Source organism: Neoarius graeffei, chromosome 17 (genome assembly GCF_027579695.1).
Source record: "Neoarius graeffei isolate fNeoGra1 chromosome 17, fNeoGra1.pri, whole genome shotgun sequence".
Classification (NCBI taxonomy): Eukaryota; Metazoa; Chordata; class Actinopteri; order Siluriformes; family Ariidae; genus Neoarius; species Neoarius graeffei.
The window spans coordinates 1,750,786-1,772,105 of record NC_083585.1 but is presented as its reverse complement, the minus strand read 5'-3'; positions in this window follow the sequence as shown (position 1 = coordinate 1,772,105).

Genomic DNA, 21,320 nt, shown 5'->3' with positions numbered 1-21,320 from the left:
GACAACTTCATCAGGAAAAACCCTTATATCTCGCTCCCTGAAAGACATTGGAGGAAACTTTCACCACAGGGTCGTACAGACTGGGCTCCTCTATCAAATTCCAGTGCTATTACACTAGGATTAGGGTTAATTCCAAAAATCGAGTCTCAATTCCAAAAATCGAGTATCAATTCCAAAAATCAAGTCTCAATTCCAAAAATCAAGTCTCAAACTCCTAACCGAGACTTGATATTTGGAATTGAGACTTGATTTTTGGAATTGAGACTCGATTTTTGGAATTGAGACTTGATTTTTGGAATTGAGACTCGATTTTTGGAATTGAGACTTGATTTTTGGAATTGAGGCTTGATTTTTGTTATTTTTGATCTCTGGGGCAAAGTAGGGTTGTGACTTGATGTCTGGAACTTGATATCTGGAATTCAGACTTAATACCTTGAACCCATTAGGTTTCACACTTGATATCTGGAATTCAGACTTGATATCTGGAACAAATTAGGGTTGGGACTTGATATCTGGAACTGGACACCAAAAAAGCATTTTATTGCAATTCAATAACTTTAATGCACTTCCATGTCTTTAATAAAGCCACAATTTAATGCACTTCAATATCTTTAATGAAGCCACACCATCCTGACTGGATTTTTGGACTTCAGACTACTTTTTTGGAACTTGCTCAAAACTCAATTCTGATAGGCTGGGGCACCAACCCTGGCCCTAAGCCACAGCCCACCCGACTCGGTTTCTGGGTTCCAGACTACTTTTTTGGAACTTGCTCCAACCTCAATTCTGATGTGCTGACATGTGCCACCAGACCATAAGACACTTCACCACACTCTTTTCTTTGGAAAACAGACAACTTCATCAGGAAAAACCCTTATATCTCGCTCCCTGAAAGACATTGGAGGAAACTTTCACCACAGGGTCGTACAGACTGGGCTCCTCTATCAAATTCCAGTGCTATTACACTAGGATTAGGGTTAATTCCAAAAATCGAGTCTCAATTCCAAAAATCGAGTCTCAATTCCAAAAATCAAGTCTCAATTCCAAAAATCAAGTCTCAAACTCCTAACCGAGACTTGATATTTGGAATTGAGACTTGATTTTTGGAATTGAGACTCGATTTTTGGAATTGAGACTCGATTTTTGGAATTGAGGCTTGATTTTTGTTATTTTTGATCTCTGGGGCAAAGTAGGGTTGTGACTTGATGTGTGGAACTTGATATCTGGAATTCAGACTTAATACCTTGAACCCATTAGGTTTCACACTTGATATCTGGAATTCAGACTTGATATCTGGAACAAATTAGGGTTGGGACTTGATATCTGGAACTGGACACCAAAAAAGCATTTTATTGCAATTCAATAACTTTAATGCACTTCCATGTCTTTAATAAAGCCACAATTTAATGCACTTCCATATCTTTAATGAAGCCACACCCTCCAGACTGGATTTTTGGACTTCAGACTACTTTTTTGGAACTTGCTCAAAACTCAATTCTGATAGGCTGGGGCACCAACCCTGGCCCTAAGCCACAGCCCACCCGACTCGGTTTCTGGGTTCCAGACTACTTTTTTGGGACTTGCTCCAAACTCAATTCTGATGTGCTGACATGTGCCACCAGACCATAAGACACTTCACCACACTCTTTTCTTTGGAAAACAGACAACTTCATCAGGAAAAACCCTTATATCTCGCTCCCTGAAAGACATTGGAGGAAACTTTCACCACAGGGTCGTACAGACTGGGCTCCTCTATCAAATTCCAGTGCTATTACACTAGGATTAGGGTTAATTCCAAAAATCGAGTCTCAATTCCAAAAATCGAGTCTCAATTCCAAAAATCAAGTCTCAATTCCAAAAATCAAGTCTCAAACTCCTAACCGAGACTTGATATTTGGAATTGAGACTTGATTTTTGGAATTGAGACTCGATTTTTGGAATTGAGACTTGATTTTTGGAATTGAGGCTTGATTTTTGTTATTTTTGATCTCTGGGGCAAAGTAGGGTTGTGACTTGATGTCTGGAACTTGATATCTGGAATTCAGACTTAATACCTTGAACCCATTAGGTTTCACACTTGATATCTGGAATTCAGACTTGATATCTGGAACAAATTAGGGTTGGGACTTGATATCTGGAACTGGACACCAAAAAAGCATTTTATTGCAATTCAATAACTTTAATGCACTTCCATGTCTTTAATAAAGCCACAATTTAATGCACTTCCATATCTTTAATGAAGCCACACCCTCCTGACTGGATTTTTGGACTTCAGACTACTTTTTTGGAACTTGCTCAAAACTCAATTCTGATAGGCTGGGGCACCAACCCTGGCCCTAAGCCACAGCCCACCCCAACTCGGTTTCTGGGTTCCAGACTACTTTTTTGGAACTTGCTCCAACCTCAATTCTGATGTGCTGACATGTGCCACCAGACCATAAGACACTTCACCACACTCTTTTCTTTGGAAAACAGACATCTTCATCAGGAAAAACCCTTATATCTCGCTCCCTGAAAGACATTGGAGGAAACTTTCACCACAGGGTCGTGCAGACTGGGCTCCTCTATCAAATTCCAGTGCTATTACACTAGGATTAGGGTTAATTCCAAAAATCAAGTCTCAATTCCAAAAATCGAGTCTCAATTCCAAAAATCAAGTCTCAATTCCAAATATCAAGTCTCAATTCCAAAAATCGAGTCTCAATTCCAAAAATCAAGTCTCAAACTCCTAACCCTAATCCTAACCGAGACTTGATTTTTGGAATTGAGACTCGATTTTTGGAATTGAGACTTGATTTTTGGAATTGAGACTTGATTTTTGGAATTGAGACTTGATTTTTGGAATTGAGACTTGATTTTTGGAATTGAGGCTTGATTTTTGTTATTTTTGATCTCTGGGGCAAATTAGGGTTGGGACTTGATGTCTGGAACTTGATATCTGGAATTTAGACTTAATACCTTGAACCCATTAGGTTTCACACTTGATATCTGGAATTCAGACTTGATGTCTGGAACAAATTAGGGTTGGGACTTGATATCTGGAACTGGACACCAAAAAAGCATTTTATTGCAATTCAATAACTTTAATGCACTTCCATATCTTTAAAAAAGCCACAGTTTAATGCACTTCCATATCTTTAATAAAGCCACACCCTCCAGACTGGATTTTTGGAATTGTGACTAGTTTTTTGGAACTTGCTCCAAACTCAACTCTGATAGGCTGGGGCACCAACCCTGGCCCTAAGGCACACCCCACCCGACTCGGTTTCTGGGTTCCAGACTACTTTTTTGGGACTTGCTCCAAACTCAATTCTGATGTGCTGACATGTGCCACCAGACCATAAGACACTTCACCACACTCTTTTCTTTGGAAAACAGACAACTTCATCAGGAAAAACCCTTATATCTCGCTCCCTGAAAGACATTGGAGGAAACTTTCACCACAGGGTCGTACAGACTGGGCTCCTCTATCAAATTCCAGTGCTATTACACTAGGATTAGGGTTAATTCCAAAAATCGAGTCTCAATTCCAAAAATCGAGTCTCAATTCCAAAAATCGAGTCTCAATTCCAAAAGTCAAGTCTCAAACTCCTAACCGAGACTTGATTTTTGGAATTGAGACTTGATTTTTGGAATTGAGACTCGATTTTTGGAATTGAGACTTGATTTTTGGAATTGAGGCTTGATTTTTGATATTTTTGATCTCTGGGGCAAATTAGGGTTGTCACTTGATGTCTGGAACTTGATATCTGGAATTCAGACTTAATATCTTGAACCCACTAGGGTTCACACTTGATATCTGGAATTCAGACTTGATATCTGGAGCAAAGTAGGTTTGTGACATGATGTCTGGACCCTGGACACCAAGAAAACATTTTATTGCAATTCAATAACTTTAATGCACTTCCATATCTTTAGTAAGCCAAAAAACCTTTAAAGAAATACAATAACATCAAACATTTCAAAACACACTTTTAATAGAACAGCATGGAACAGAAGGTCATGGGGACACTTTGGGCTTGTTCTCCCACAGCCCTAAATCCTCCTGGGGAAAGTTGTTAGGAGCATGTTTCAGGCCATTTGGAGTGTATCGGTGCCTGTTTTGGAGACATTTAAATTTGATATTGAACTCTTTTAGTTTGAGCCTAGGCTCGTAAGCCCCAACACCACGTCAAGGTAGAGTTCACGTTGGGGTTGTTAACACAATGTGGTTTTGTCTAAGCAATGGGTCGGGTTAGGACTCGTTCCGGAAATCGAGTCCAAAGTCCTAACCGAGTGATTTCCAGAGCCATTTCACCCACTTGAAAGCCAGAAAAGTCATTTCTGATGGGCTATTGTGTTTCAGCATCCCATATAAGCCCTGGGAGTGGGGGGAAAAAAAAAAATTTTTTTGGATGAGTTTAGGCCCACGGTGTCGAGTAAAGGTATTAGGCCTTTGACCCATCTGTAGGGTCTGGCAACGAGGCCAATTTTTTTTTTTCAAAAATACGTTAAATACGGTTACCCTGAGCACCATGCATCCTTTTTTGTACACATACAACTTTCAGCCTGCAATAGGGCTCGCTCTTAAGTGAAGGAGTTAGGGTTAGCGGGTTAGGGAAATAGACTTCATTTCCGGAATTAGGCCTATTGACAGTATCCTATACCTGGAACGAGGCCTAACCTTTCAAAAACATTTAACACTACAAGTCCCAGCATTTTTCTGTCTACCTAGAAGACCCACATAGGGGCCGTTTGGCCCGACCGCTTTTCCCTTATGCACTCCTTTTGTTATGGTAATGAGGCTGTTAGTGGCAGTGTGTGGGGGGAGGGGGTCACCCTTCACACACTTCACACTTCAGTGGTGAATTCATGTTGGCTGCTTCTGTGAGAATGAGGAATAAAAACACATTCTATTCTAAAATGTGAACATGTGAATGTCCCATGTGACCATAACATTTATCCCCATGGCAATTAATCAATTGAACAAGATATGGGAGATACATACTACACTCATACTTGTGTTAATGTACAAATGATTCCTTTTAACATTTCTAGCATTGATTGATGCCTCTGACCAGTGGTCTGTATTTATTTACACGTTTTGCTATTTATTGTGTTGTGATGGGTTTTTTTATTGTATGTGTTTTTTGTCACTCTGCTGTGCTGTAAGACAAATTGCCTTTTTTAAGGACATTAAAGCTTTCAACTCAAGTCAAGACGAGTCATAACGACTCATGTGACTGCAACCAGACAATTGTTTGATGGATAAATACCTCAGTGCACATGGACTATCGCTTCAGTTCCCTCAAGAATTTTGTGGTGAAAGAAGCTCCTCTCCAAGGAACGAAGATGCAGAGATTCAACAGGCATTGGAAATGATCCTGGATGGAGCAAACCCTTGCGACAAGTTCAAGTGGCTCCAGCCGTGTGCCACTATCAGCCACATTTCCATAACAAAATGAGTGTCCAGAGGGGGGACTTGAGGCCAATTGGCCCTCTTGTGGGTTTTCTAGGTAAAAAGGCCAAATGGCCCCTCTCTGGGAAAAAAATCATGTCTCCAAAATAGGTAGGGTTAGCGGGTTAGGGAAATAGACTTGATTTCCGGAATTAGGCCTATTGACAGTATCCTATACCCGGAACGAGGCCTAACCTTTCACAAAAACATTTTTTTAAAAATCATGTCTCCAAAATAGGTAGACTCCAAATGGGCTGAAACCTGCTCCTAACACCTTCCCCTGGGAAGTTTTTTGGCAAGTGGGACTTGGGCAAATTTTCACTACCGGCCTTCCATTGAAATGAATGGGTTAGGGTTTGTTTTTGAATAACTCTGAAACTAAAGGTCCTACGGCTTCGCGGATGCGTCGGCCACGATCGGGGACCGCGACTTAGTGTGTGCGACGATTTTGAAGCCGCGGGGACATTCGGGTAATTTTTCACGAATATTTTTACACTTTCTTTCTGACCTGTGACCTTTGGGTGTATCTCAGGACAGGAAGGTGCTAGAGACTCGGTTCTGAGTCAGGCGCGCTCGGCGCCCTCGATTTAGGGGGGGTAGACTTGATTCTGGGTCAATAGCACCTTTTCCTGATTTTTTTGTGAATATTTCCAACAATTTTTACGAGGCCTTTTGCCGAGTGCGTTTCGGGCCGCCGTTCCGGACAGGAAGGTCGTACGGACGTCAGACGAGTATCCCCCGTTTCGTCTCGCTTAGGGCTATCTACCGATAGGGGCGCGAGGCCCTAGCCCGAAAAGGCGGGCCGTGATTGGACGAAATCAAAATTCCAACCGGCAAGTCTAAGCAATGGGGTCGGGTTAGGACTCGTTCCGGAAATCAAGTCCAAAGTCCTAACCGAGTGATTTCCAGAGTCATTTCCCCCACTTGAAAGTCAGAAAAGTCATTTCTGATGGGCTATTGTGTTTCACCATCCCATATAAGCCCTGGGAGTGGGGAAAAAATAAAAATAAAAATTGGATGATTTTAGGCCCACGGTGTCGAGTAAGGGTATTAGGCCTTGGACGTAGGGTCTGGCGACGAGGCCGATTTTTTTTTTTCAAAAATCCATTAAATATGGTTACCCTGAGCCCCACGCATCCTCTTTGTACACATACACCTTTCAGCCTGCAAAAGGGCTGGCTCTGAAGTGAAGGAGTCAGGGTTAGCGGGTTAGGGAAATAGACTTCATTTCCGGAATTAGGCCTATTGACAGTATCCTATACCCGGAACGAGGCCTAACCTTTCAAAAACATTTTTTAAAAAATCATGTTGCAGTTGCAAAGAGAATTTACTACTAACGCAAACTTTACAGCACATCAGGGAAAAAAGGACAAAAAAGGCTACCGGTAAACCCACTGAACTTTTTTATATGCAAACGCTGCGCTCGCGGTAATCCGTGGGCATGACAAATGTTTGTTCCTTACCTGTGATTGGTTTAAACTTTCTTTCTCAGTGGTGTGTAGTAAAATATCTTCAGTTAAAGTGAACAAACTGCCTGTGAAAGGGCTAATGGTTTAAATGGTTCTTACTTTACAACTGGTTTTCTGTTCAGTTATATTTGTTCAGCAACATATTACCTGAATGATTACAAATTGTTAAAATATACTTAATTTACCTTATACATAAATATTTATATATTGTTGCCTAATTAACTTGGGTTTTGTTATAGAAAAACAAGCATTTATTCATACATGCTTTGTTGTAGAAAAACAGGCATTTATTCATACATTTATTTTATGTTTGTATGTTTAAAGGTTTTTAACCTTCTAGCTTCTACTTCTGATTCTGGTTCTATGTTTTGTTCTGGGAAAACCCACTACTACCACAATTATACTATAACGTCAGTTCCACTGAAAACCAATAAAATACAAGACGAGTGGAATGCTGTGTCCGAGTCCTTCCCTTTCAAGTGTGGGAAACCCTGATGCTCACATACACTTGACAGACCCTGTGTTTGACTTACATCTCTGTTGTTGTTGTGAAAAGTAGTGTGGGGGAAGGGCATCAGCAGCAGAGAGCTTCTGTGTGGGTGGGGAGGGGCAATAGCAGCAGAGAGCTTCTTCTAAGAGCATTTCTTTGACAAGACCCAGACTGGATTTTCCAAAAAAACACCTTGGCGGCGTGGCTTAGGGTCCTAAGGCGTGTCCCAGCACGTCAAAATTGAGTTTGGACCAGGATAGGACATTGGACTTCAATACCAGAATTAGGCCTATTGACAGTATCCTATACCCGGAACGAGGCCTAACCGTTCAAAAACATTTTAAAAAAAAATCATGTATCCAAAATAGGTAGACTCCAAATGGGCTGAAACGTGCTCCTAACATCTTCCCCCGGGAAGTTCTTTGGCAAGTGGGACTTGGGAAGTTTACACGACTGGCCTTCCATTGAAATGAATGGGTTAGTGTTTGTTTTTGAATAACTCTGAAACTAAAGGACCTACGGCTTCGCGGACACCTCAGCCACGATCGGGGACCCCGAGTTAGGGTGTGTGACGATTTTGAAGCAGCGGGGACATTCGGGTAATTTTTCACGAATATTTTTACACTTTTTTTCTGACCTGTGACCTTTGGGTGTATCTCAGGACAGGAAGGTGCTAGAGACTCGGTTCAAAGTCAGGCGCGCTCAGTGCCCTCGATTTAGGGGGGGTAGACTCGATTCCGGGTCAATACCACCTTTTCCTGATTTTTTTGTGAATATTTCCAACTATTTTTACGAGGCCTTTGGCCGAGTGCGTTTCGGGCCGCCGTTCCGGACAGGAAGGTCGTACGGACGTCAGACGAGTATCCCCCGTATCGTCTCGCTTAGGGCTATCTACCGATAGGGGCGCGAGGCCCTAGCCCGAAAAGGCGGGCCGTGATTGGACGAAATCAAAATTCCAACCGGCAAGTCTAAGCGATGGGGTCGGGTTAGGACTCGTTCCGGAAATCAAGTCCAAAGTCCTAACCGAGTGATTTCCAGGGTCATTTCCCCCACTTGAAAGTCAGAAAAGTCATTTCTGATGGGCTATTGTGTTTCACCATCCCATATAAGCCCTGGGAGTGGGGGGAAAAAAAATAAAAAATTTTGGATGATTTTAGGCCCACGGTGTCGAGTAAGGGTATTAGGCCTTAGACGTAGGGTCTGGCGACAAGGCCGATTTTTTTTTTCAAAAATCCGTTAAATACGGTTACCCTGAGCCCCACGCATCCTCTTTGTACACATACAACTGTCAGCCTGCAAAAGGGCTCACTCTGAAGTGAAGGAATCAGTGTTAGCGGGTTAGGGAAATAGACTTCATTTCCGGAACGAATCCTAACCTAACTCATTGCTTAGACATTGCCGGTTGGAATTTCATTTTCCCTCCAAAAACGGTCGATTTTTTTGGGCCTGGGTTTTGCGCCTTTGGGTATCGGTAGAGAGCCGGGTCTGTGCGGCCCTACGGTAAAAGTTTTCTCGGGTGTCTTTCGTGGACCGAGTTATGGGCCTTTTTTGGAATGATTTTGAATTGAATTTTGAAACGAATGGGTTAGGTTTTGTTTTCGAATAACTCTGAAACTAAAGGTCCTACGGCTTCGCGGACGTGTCAGCCACGATCGGGGACCCCGATTTAGGGCGCGCGACGATTTTGAAGCCGCCGGGACGTTCGGGTAATTTTTCACGAATATTTTTACACTTTTTTTCCGACCTTTCACCTTCGGGCGTATCTCGGGACGGGAAGGCGCTAGAGACTCGGTTCCGAGTCAGGCGCGCTCGGCGCCCTCGATTTAGGGGGGGTAGACTCGATTCCGGGTCGACGGCACCTCTTCCTGATTTTTTTGTGAATATTTCCGACTATTTTTACGAGGCCTTCGGCCTAGTGCGTTTCGGGCCGCCGTTCCGGACGGGAAGGTCGTACGGACGTCGGACGAGCATCCCCCGTTTCGTCTCGCTCGGGGCTATCTCCCGACGGGGGCGCGAGGCCCTAGGCCGAAAAGGCGGGCCGTGATTGGACGAAATCAAAATTCCAACCGGCAAGTCTAAGCGATGGGGTCGGGTTAGGACTCGTTCCGGAAATCAAGTCCAAAGTCCTAACCGAGTGATTTCCAGGGTCATTTCCCCCACTTGAAAGTCAGAAAAGTCATTTCTGATGGGCTATTGTGTTTCACCATCCCATATAAGCCCTGGGAGTGGGGGGAAAAAAAATAAAAAATTTTGGATGATTTTAGGCCCACGGTGTCGAGTAAGGGTATTAGGCCTTGGACGTAGGGTCTGGCGACAAGGCCGATTTTTTTTTTCAAAAATCCGTTAAATACGGTTACCCTGAGCCCCACGCATCCTCTTTGTACACATACAACTGTCAGCCTGCAAAAGGGCTCACTCTGAAGTGAAGGAATCAGTGTTAGCGGGTTAGGGAAATAGACTTCATTTCCGGAACGAATCCTAACCTAACTCATTGCTTAGACATTGCCGGTTGGAATTTCATTTTCCCTCCAAAAACGGTCGATTTTTTTGGGCCTGGGTTTTGCGCCTTTGGGTATCGGTAGAGAGCCGGGTCTGTGCGGCCCTACGGTAAAAGTTTTCTCGGGTGTCTTTCGTGGACCGAGTTATGGGCCTTTTTTGGAATGATTTTGAATTGAATTTTGAAACGAATGGGTTAGGGTTTGTTTTCGAATAACTCTGAAACTAAAGGTCCTACGGCTTCGCGGACGTGTCGGCCACGATCGGGGACCCCGATTTAGGGCGCGCGACGATTTTGAAGCCGCCGGGACGTTCGGGTAATTTTTCACGAATATTTTTACACTTTTTTTCCGACCGTTCACCTTCGGGCGTATCTCGGGACGGGAAGGCGCTAGAGACTCGGTTCCGAGTCAGGCGCGCTCGGCGCCCTCGATTTAGGGGGGGTAGACTCGATTCCGGGTCGACGGCACCTCTTCCTGATTTTTTTGTGAATATTTCCGACTATTTTTACGAGGCCTTCGGCCTAGTGCGTTTCGGGCCGCCGTTCCGGACGGGAAGGTCGTACGGACGTCGGACGAGCATCCCCCGTTTCGTCTCGCTCGGGGCTATCTCCCGACGGGGGCGCGAGGCCCTAGGCCGAAAAGGCGGGCCGCGATCGGACGAAATCGAAATTCCAACCTGCAAGTCTAAGCGATGGGGTCGGGTTAGGACTCGTTCCGGAAATCGAGTCCAAAGTCCTAACCGAGTGATTTCCAGAGCCGTTTCCCCCACTTGAAAAATAATTTCTGACATCGACCCGTGCGGCTCGATCGGACTCGGTGCGCTATTACGTTGCACGACCCCTTTTTCCCCATTCATTTATATGGGCTTCTTTGGAGATACGTGAGATCTCGCCAGCAGATGGAGGCAAAACACAAGCGATAATACTCTGCCTCTCGACTTCAGTTCCACAGGGAATCTTGGTGTGATTTTCTGGGGTCTCCTCACAGGGCCTGGCTAAGCGCGCTGCATCACTCTCGCGATTTCCCACAGGGGAATTGTCTAGTTATTATTATTCTTATTCTTCTTATTATTTTTTTTTCAAAAATCCATTAAATACGGTTGCCCTGAGCCCCACGCATCCTTTTTTGTAGACATACAACTTTCAGCCTGCAAAAGGGCTCGCTCTGAAGTGAAGGAGTGAGGGTTAGCGGGTTAGGGAAATAGACTTCGTTTCCTTGAATTAGGCCTATTTACTGTATCCTATACCCGGAACGAGGCCTAACCTTTCACAAAAACATTTTTAAAAAAATCATGTCTCCAAAATATGTGCCAAACGCCTCCAAATGGGCTGAAACGTGCTCCTAACACCTTCCCCTGGGAAGTTTTTTGGCAAGTGGGACTTGGCCGTTTCACCCACTTGAAAGTCAGAAAAGTCATTTCTGATGGGATATTGTGTTTCAGCATCCCATATAAGCCCTGGGAGTGGGGGGAAAAAAAAAATAAAAGGGTTTCATTTCATCCAAAATCATTTTGGATGATTTTAGGCCCACGGTGTCGAGTAAGGGTATTAGGCCTTGGACGTAGGGTCTGGCGACGAGGCCGATTTTTTTTTTTCAAAAATCCGTTAAATACGGTTACCCTGAGCCCCCACGCATCCTCTTTTCCAACTGTTTTTACGGGCCTTCGGCCTAGGACGTTTCGGGCCGCCGTTCCGGACAGGAAGGTCGTACGGAGGTAGGACGAGTATCCCCCGATTCGTCTCGCTCGGGGCTATCTACCGATACCGCGTTTGTTACGGTTCGACCCCGTTTTAGGGGCGAGACGGTCGGACTTGATTTTTGGAACTCGGACTAGTTTTTTGGAACTCGTTCCCGGTTTCCCAAAAAAACGCTTCGGGGGAGTCGCCCGTGGTCCGGGGGCACGTCCCGTCGTATCGGAATCGAGTTTCGAGCGATATTTCAAAAAAGCGGTCTCGGATCCGGATGTCGGGTCGGGGGGGCGTGGCCTAGGGTCCGGGGGCGTGTCCCAGCCTATCAGAATCGAGTTTGGGGCGAGTTCCAAAAAACCAGTCCCAATTCCAAAAATCGAGTTCGGGGGGCGTGGCCTAGGGTCGGGAGGCGTGTCCCAGCCAATCAGAATCGAGTTTGGGGCAAGTTCCAAAAATCTAGTCCCAAGTCCAAAAATCGAGTCCGGGGGGCGTGGCCTAGGGTCGGGGGGCGTGTCCCAGCCAATCAGAATTGAGTTTGGGGCAAGTTCCAAAAAACCAGTCCCAATTCCAAAAATCGAGTCCGGGGGGCGTGGCCTAGGGTCGGGGGGCGTGTCCCAGCCAATCAGAATCGAGTTTGGGGCAAGTTCCAAAAAACTAGTCCCAATTCCAAAAATCGAGTCCGGGGGGCGTGGCCTAGGGTCGGGGGGCGTGTCCCAGCCAATCAGAATTGAGTTTGGGGCAAGTTCCAAAAAACCAGTCCCAATTCCAAAAATCGAGTCCGGGGGGCGTGGCCTAGGGTCGGGGGGCGTGTCCCAGCCAATCAGAATCGAGTTTGGGGCAAGTTCCAAAAAACTAGTCCCAATTCCAAAAATCGAGTCCGGGGGGCGTGGCCTAGGGTCGGGGGGTGTGTCCCAGCCAATCAGAATCAGGTTTGGGGCAAGTTCCAAAAAACTAGTCCCAATTCCAAAAATCAAGTCTGGGGGGCGTGGCCTAGGGTCCCGGGGGGGTCCGCAGCCAATCAGAATCGAGTTTGGGGCAAGTTCCAAAAAACTAGTCTGGAGTCCAGAAAACAAGTCTCTAGTGTTAGAGCGCCACCTAGAGTCCAATATGCCCTCGGCCTAGCCGACTAAGCTAAGCTATCCCAATTCCACAAACTGTGTTTTTGGATTCCAACTTGCCATTACCGATGAATGGTCGCAGTCTGTCGTGACCGGTCGCGACGAAAAAATTCCAACTCCACAGTCCCCGCAATGGGGCCGGTTCCACAAATCAAGTCTATTTGCCTAACCCTAACCCTAACCCTAACCCTAACCCTAACCCTAACCCTAACCCTAACCCTAACCCTAACCCTAACCCTAACCCTAACCCTAATTAGGAAAATGAAGGAGAATAGACTCTTAAGGCGGAATTCGATTCCACAAATCAAGTCCGAAATTTCAGAAAGCTATTAAATGATAATCCTGCGGCATAGGTCGCTTTTTGGGATTGTGTAGAAGGTTATTACAGATTTTTTGACACCTTTGAAATAAATTTTCGATCTTCTTATGATTTTATACCGCAATAAAACCCCTTAAGCCTAATTACCACTAATTATTGTTGCAATATACTACCCTGTCACAGGGTGGCCGTTGTAAAAACTAGGTTTATGGATTCCGGACTACTTTTTTGGAACTTGCTCCAATAGGCTGGGACACCCCCCTGGACGCTAGGCCACGCCCCCCCAGACTTGATTTTTGGAATTGGGACTAGTTTTTTGGAACTTGCCCCAAACTTAATTCTGATAGGCTGGGACACACCCCTAGACCCTAGGCCACGCCCCCCAGACTCGATTTTTGGAATTGGGACTAGTTTTTTGGAACTTGCCCCAAACTTGATTCTGATAGGCTGGGACACACCCCTGGAACATGGGCCACGCCCCCCAGACTCGATTTTTGGAATTGGGACTAGTTTTTGGGAACTTGCCCCAAACTTAATTCTGATAGGCTGGGACACACCCCTGGACCCTAGGCCACGCCCCCCAGACTCGATTTATGGATCCGAGCCTACTTTTCTGGAAATCGCTCGAAACTTAATTCCGATATGCCGGCACGTGCCCCCGGACCCCAGGCCACTCCCCCAAAGTGTTTTTTGGGAAACCGGGACCGAGTTCCAAAAAACTAGTCCGAGTTCCAAAAATCAAGTCCGACCGTCTCGCACCTAAAACGGGGTCGAATTGTAACAAATGCTGTATCGGTAGATAGCCCTAAGCGAGACGAAAAGGGGGATACTTGTCTGACGTCCGTACGACTTTCCTGTCCCGAACGGCGGCCCGAAACGCACTCGGAAAAAGGCCTCATAAAAATTGTTGGAAATATTCACAAAAAATCAGGAAAAGGTGCTATTGACTCGCAATTGAGGCTACCCCCCCTAAATCGCGGGCGTTGAGCGCGCCTGACTTGGAACCGAGTCCCTAGCACCTTCCTGTCCCGAGATACACCCGAAGGTGAAAGGTCAGAAAAAAAGTGTAAAAATATTCGTGAAAAATTACCCGAATGTCCGTGCGGCTTCAAAATCGTCACACGCCCTAACTCTGGGTCCGCGATCGTGGCCGAGGCGTCCGCTGAACCTAGGCCCAAAAAAATCGACCGTTTTTGGAGGGAAAATGAAATTCCAACCGGCAAGTCTAAGCAATGGCGTCGGGTTTGGACTCGTTCAGGAAATCGAGTCCAAAGTCCTAACCGAGTGATTTCCAGAGCCATTTCACCCACTTGAAAGTCAGAAAAGTAATTTCTGATGGGCTATTGTGTTTCAGCATCCCATATAAGCCCTGGGAGTGGGGGAAAAAAAATAAAAATTTTTGGAAGATTTTAGGCCCACGGTGTCGAGTAAGGGTATTAGGCCTTTGACATAGGGGCTGGCCACGAGGCCTATTTTTTTTTTTTCAAAAATCCATTAAATATGGTTACCCTGAGCCTCACACATCCTTTTTTTGTACACATACAACTTTCAGCCTGCAAAAGGGCTCGCTCTGAAGTGAAGGAGTTACAATTACGGCTTTAGGCAAATAGACTTGATTTCCGGAACGAGTCCTAACCTAACTCATTGCTTAGACATTGCCGGTTGGAATTTCATTTTCCCTCCAAAAACGGTCAATTTTTTTGGGCCTAGGTTTCGCGGACGCCTCGGCCACGATCGGGGACCCCGAGTTAGGGCTTGCTAAGGTTTTGAAGCCGCGGGGAGATTCGGGTAATTTTTCATGAATATTTTTACACTTTTTTTCTGACCTTTCACCTTTGGGCGTATCTCGGGACAGGAAGGTGCTAGAGACTCGGTTCTGAGTCAGGCGCGCTCAGCGCCCTCGATTTAGGGGGGGTAGACTCGATTCCGGGTCAATAGCACCTTTTCCTGATTTTTTTGTGAATATTTCCAACTATTTTTACGAGGCCTTTGGCCGAGTGCGTTTTGGGCCGCCGTTCCGGACAGGAAGGTCGTACGGACGTCAGACGAGTACCCGCAGTTACGTCTCGCTTCGGGCTATCGCCCGAAAGGGGCACGAGACCCTAGCCCGAAAAGGCTTGCCGTGATTGGACAAAATCTAAATTCCAACAGGTAATGTCTAAGCAATGGAGGCCACAACTCAAGTCCAATCTCCTAACCTAAGTGTGTGGGGGATGGGCAGTAGCAGCTGAGAGCTTCTTCTAAGAGCTTTTCTTTGACTGTGACAAGGCCCCGAACTGGATTTTTGGAATTCAGGCTCGATTTTTGGAATTGAGGCTTGATTTTTGGAATTGAGACTCGATTTTTGGAATTGAGGCTTGATTTTTGATATTTTTTATCTCTGGGGCAAGTTCGGGTTGTGACTTGATGTCTGGAACTTGATATCTGGAATTCAGACTTAATACCTTGAACCCATTATGTTTCACACTTGATATCTGGAATTCAGACTTGATATCTGGAACAAATTAGGGTTGGGACTTGATATCTGGAACTGGACACCAAAAAAGCATTTAATTGCAATTCAATAACTTTAATGCACTTCCATATCTTTGATAAAGCCACAATTTAATGCACTTCCATATCTTTAATAAAGCCACACCCCCCAGACTCGATTTTTGGAATTGGGACTAGTTTTTTGGAACTTGCTCCAAACTCAACTCTGATAGGCTGGGGCACCAACCCTGGCCCTAAGGCACACCCCACCCGACTCGGTTTCTGGGTTCCAGACTACTTTTTTGGGACTTGCTCCAAACTCAATTCTGATGTGCGGGCATGTGCCACCAGACCATAAGACACTTCACCACACTCTTTTCTTTGGAAAACAGACAACTTCATCAGGAAAAACCCTTATATCTCGCTCCCTGAAAGACATTGGAGGAAACTTACACCACAGGGTCGTACAGACTGGGCTCCTCTATCAAATTCCAGTGCTATTACACTAGGATTAGGGTTAATTCCAAAAATCGAGTCTCAATTCCAAAAATCGAGTCTCAATTCCAAAAATCAAGTCTCAATTCCAAAAATCAAGTCTCAAACTCCTAACCGAGACTTGATATTTGGAATTGAGACTTGATTTTTGGAATTGAGACTCGATTTTTGGAATTGAGACTCGATTTTTGGAATTGAGGCTTGATTTTTGTTATTTTTGATCTCTGGGGCAAAGTAGGGTTGTGACTTGTTGTCTGGAACTTGATATCTGGAATTCAGACTTACTACCTTGAACCCATTAGGTTTCACACTTGATATCTGGAATTCAGACTTGATATGTGGAACAAATTAGGGTTGGGACTTGATATCTGGAAATGGACACCAAGAAAGCATTTTATTGCAATTCAATAACTTTAATGCACTTCCATGTCTTTAATAAAGCCACAATTTAATGCACTTCCATATCTTTAATGAAGCCACACCCTCCAGACTGGATTTTTGGACTTCAGACTACTTTTTTGGAACTTGCTCAAAACTCAATTCTGATAGGCTGGGGCACCAACCCTGGCCCTAAGCCACAGCCCACCCGACTCGGTTTCTGGGTTCCAGACTACTTTTTTGGGACTTGCTCCAAACTCAATTCTGATGTGCTGACATGTGCCACCAGACCATAAGACACTTCACCACAATCTTTTCTTTGGAAAACAGACAACTTCATCAGGAAAAACCGTTATATCTCGCTCCCTGAAAGACATTGGAGGAAACTTTCACCACAGGGTCGTACAGACTGGGCTCCTCTATCAAATTCCAGTGCTATTACACTAGGATTAGGGTTAATTCCAAAAATCGAGTCTCAATTCCAAAAATCGAGTCTCAATTCCAAAAATCAAGTCTCAATTCCAAAAATCAAGTCTCAAACTCCTAACCGAGACTTGATATTTGGAATTGAGACTTGATTTTTGGAATTGAGACTCGATTTTTGGAATTGAGACTCGATTTTTGGAATTGAGGCTTGATTTTTGTTATTTTTGATCTCTGGGGCAAAGTAGGGTTGTGACTTGATGTCTGGAACTTGATATCTGGAATTCAGACTTAATACCTTGAACCCATTAGGTTTCACACTTGATATCTGGAATTCAGACTTGATATCTGGAACAAATTAGGGTTGGGACTTGATATCTGGAACTGGACACCAAAAAAGCATTTTATTGCAATTCAATAACTTTAATGCACTTCCATGTCTTTAATAAAGCCACAATTTAATGCACTTCCATATCTTTAATGAAGCCACACCCTCCAGACTGGATTTTTGGACTTCAGACTACTTTTTTGGAACTTGCTCAAAACTCAATTCTGATAGGCTGGGTAACCAACCCTGGCCCTAAGCCACAGCCCACCCGACTCGGTTTCTGGTTTCCAGACTACTTTTTTGGGACTTGCTCCAAACTCAATTCTGATGTGCTGACATGTGCCACCAGACCATAAGACACTTCACCACACTCTTTTCTTTGGAAAACAGACAACTTCATCAGGAAAAACCCTTATATCTCGCTCCCTGAAAGACATTGGAGGAAACTTTCACCACAGGGTCGTACAGACTGGGCTCCTCTATCAAATTCCAGTGCTATTACACTAGGATTAGGGTTAATTCCAAAAATCGAGTCTCAATTCCAAAAATCGAGTCTCAATTCCAAAAATCAAGTCTCAATTCCAAAAATCAAGTCTCAAACTCCTAACCGAGACTTGATATTTGGAATTGAGACTTGATTTTTGGAATTGAGACTCGATTTTTGGAATTGAGACTTGATTTTTGGAATTGAGACTCGATTTTTGGAATTGAGACTTGATTTTTGGAATTGAGGCTTGATTTTTGTTATTTTTGATCTCTGGGGCAAAGTAGGGTTGTGACTTGATGTCTGGAACTTGATATCTGGAATTCAGACTTAATACCTTGAACCCATTAGGTTTCACACTTGATATCTGGAATTCAGACTTGATATCTGGAACAAATTAGGGTTGGGACTTGATATCTGGAACTGGACACCAAAAAAGCATTTTATTGCAATTCAATAACTTTAATGCACTTCCATGTCTTTAATAAAGCCACAATTTAATGCACTTCAATATCTTTAATGAAGCCACACCATCCTGACTGGATTTTTGGACTTCAGACTACTTTTTTGGAACTTGCTCCAAACTCAATTCTGATAGGCTGGGGCACCAACCCTGGCCCTAAGCCACAGCCCACCCAACTCGGTTTCTGGGTTCCAGACTACTTTTTTGGAACTTGCTCCAACCTCAATTCTGATGTGCTGACATGTGCCACCAGACCATAAGACACTTCACCACACTCTTTTCTTTGGAAAACAGTCAACTTCATCAGGAAAAACCCTTATATCTCGCTCCCTGAAAGACATTGGAGGAAACTTTCACCACAGGGTCGTACAGACTGGGCTCCTCTATCAAATTCCAGTGCTATTACACTAGGATTAGGGTTAATTCCAAAAATCGAGTCTCAATTCCAAAAATCGAGTCTCAATTCCAAAAATCAAGTCTCAATTCCAAAAATCAAGTCTCAAACTCCTAACCGAGACTTGATATTTGGAATTGAGACTTGATTTTTGGAATTGAGACTCGATTTTTGGAATTGAGACTCGATTTTTGGAATTGAGGCTTGATTTTTGTTATTTTTGATCTCTGGGGCAAAGTAGGGTTGTGACTTGATGTCTGGAACTTGATATCTGGAATTCAGACTTAATACCTTGAACCCATTAGGTTTCACACTTGATATCTGGAATTCAGACTTGATATCTGGAACAAATTAGGGTTGGGACTTGATATCTGGAACTGGACACCAAAAAAGCATTTTATTGCAATTCAATAACTTTAATGCACTTCCATGTCTTTAATAAAGCCACAATTTAATGCACTTCCATATCTTTAATGAAGCCACACCCTCCAGACTGGATTTTTGGACTTCAGACTACTTTTTTGGAACTTGCTCAAAACTCAATTCTGATAGGCTGGGGCACCAACCCTGGCCCTAAGCCACAGCCCACCCGACTCGGTTTCTGGGTTCCAGACTACTTTTTTGGGACTTGCTCCAAACTCAATTCTGATGTGCTGACATGTGCCACCAGACCATAAGACACTTCACCACACTCTTTTCTTTGGAAAACAGACAACTTCATCAGGAAAAACCCTTATATCTCGCTCCCTGAAAGACATTGGAGGAAACTTTCACCACAGGGTCGTACAGACTGGGCTCCTCTATCAAATTCCAGTGCTATTACACTAGGATTAGGGTTAATTCCAAAAATCGAGTCTCAATTCCAAAAATCGAGTCTCAATTCCAAAAATCAAGTCTCAATTCCAAAAATCAAGTCTCAAACTCCTAACCGAGACTTGATATTTGGAATTGAGACTTGATTTTTGGAATTGAGACTCGATTTTTGGAATTGAGACTTGATTTTTGGAATTGAGGCTTGATTTTTGTTATTTTTGATCTCTGGGGCAAAGTAGGGTTGTGACTTGATGTCTGGAACTTGATATCTGGAATTCAGACTTAATACCTTGAACCCATTAGGTTTCACACTTGATATCTGGAATTCAGACTTGATATCTGGAACAAATTAGGGTTGGGACTTGATATCTGGAACTGGACACCAAAAAAGCATTTTATTGCAATTCAATAACTTTAATGCACTTCCATGTCTTTAATAAAGCCACAATTTAATGCACTTCCATATCTTTAATGAAGCCACACCCTCCTGACTGGATTTTTGGACTTCAGACTACTTTTTTGGAACTTGCTCAAAACTCAATTCTGATAGGCTGGGGCACCAACCCTGGCCCTAAGCCACAGCCCACCCAACTCGGTTTCTGGGTTCCAGACTACTTTTTTGGAACTTGCTCCAACCTCAATTCTGATGTGCTGACATGTGCCACCAGACCATAAGACACTTCACCACACTCTTTTCTTTGGAAAACAGACAACTTCATCAGGAAAAACCCTTATATCTCGCTCCCTGAAAGACATTGGAGGAAACTTTCACCACAGGGTCGTGCAGACTGGGCTCCTCTATCAAATTCCAGTGCTATTACACTAGGATTAGGGTTAATTCCAAAAATCAAGTCTCAATTCCAAAAATCGAGTCTCAATTCCAAAAATCAAGTCTCAATTCCAAATATCAAGTCTCAATTCCAAAAATCGAGTCTCAATTCCAAAAATCAAGTCTCAAACTCCTAACCCTAATCCTAACCGAGACTTGATTTTTGGAATTGAGACTCGATTTTTGGAATTGAGACTTGATTTTTGGAATTGAGACTTGATTTTTGGAATTGAGACTTGATTTTTGGAATTGAGACTTGATTTTTGGAATTGAGGCTTGATTTTTGTTATTTTTGATCTCTGGGGCAAATTAGGGTTGGGACTTGATGTCTGGAACTTGATATCTGGAATTCAGACTTAATACCTTGAACCCATTAGGTTTCACACTTGATATCTGGAATTCAGACTTGATGTCTGGAACAAATTAGGGTTGGGACTTGATATCTGGAACTGGACACCAAAAAAGCATTTTATTGCAATTCAATAACTTTAATGCACTTCCATATCTTTAAAAAAGCCACAGTTTAATGCACTTCCATATCTTTAATAAAGCCACACCCTCCAGACTGGATTTTTGGAATTGTGACTAGTTTTTTGGAACTTGCTCCAAACTCAACTCTGATAGGCTGGGGCACCAACCCTGGCCCTAAGGCACACCCCACCCGACTCGGTTTCTGGGTTCCAGACTACTTTTTTGGGACTTGCTCCAAACTCAATTCTGATGTGCTGACATGTGCCACCAGACCATAAGACACTTCACCACACTCTTTTCTTTGGAAAACAGACAACTTCATCAGGAAAAACCCTTATATCTCGCTCCCTGAAAGACATTGGAGGAAACTTTCACCACAGGGTCGTACAGACTGGGCTCCTCTATCAAATTCCAGTGCTATTACACTAGGATTAGGGTTAATTCCAAAAATCGAGTCTCAATTCCAAAAATCGAGTCTCAATTCCAAAAATCGAGTCTCAATTCCAAAAGTCAAGTCTCAAACTCCTAACCGAGACTTGATTTTTGGAATTGAGACTTGATTTTTGGAATTGAGACTCGATTTTTGGAATTGAGACTTGATTTTTGGAATTGAGGCTTGATTTTTGATATTTTTGATCTCTGGGGCAAATTAGGGTTGTCACTTGATGTCTGGAACTTGATATCTGGAATTCAGACTTAATATCTTGAACCCACTAGGGTTCACACTTGATATCTGGAATTCAGACTTGAT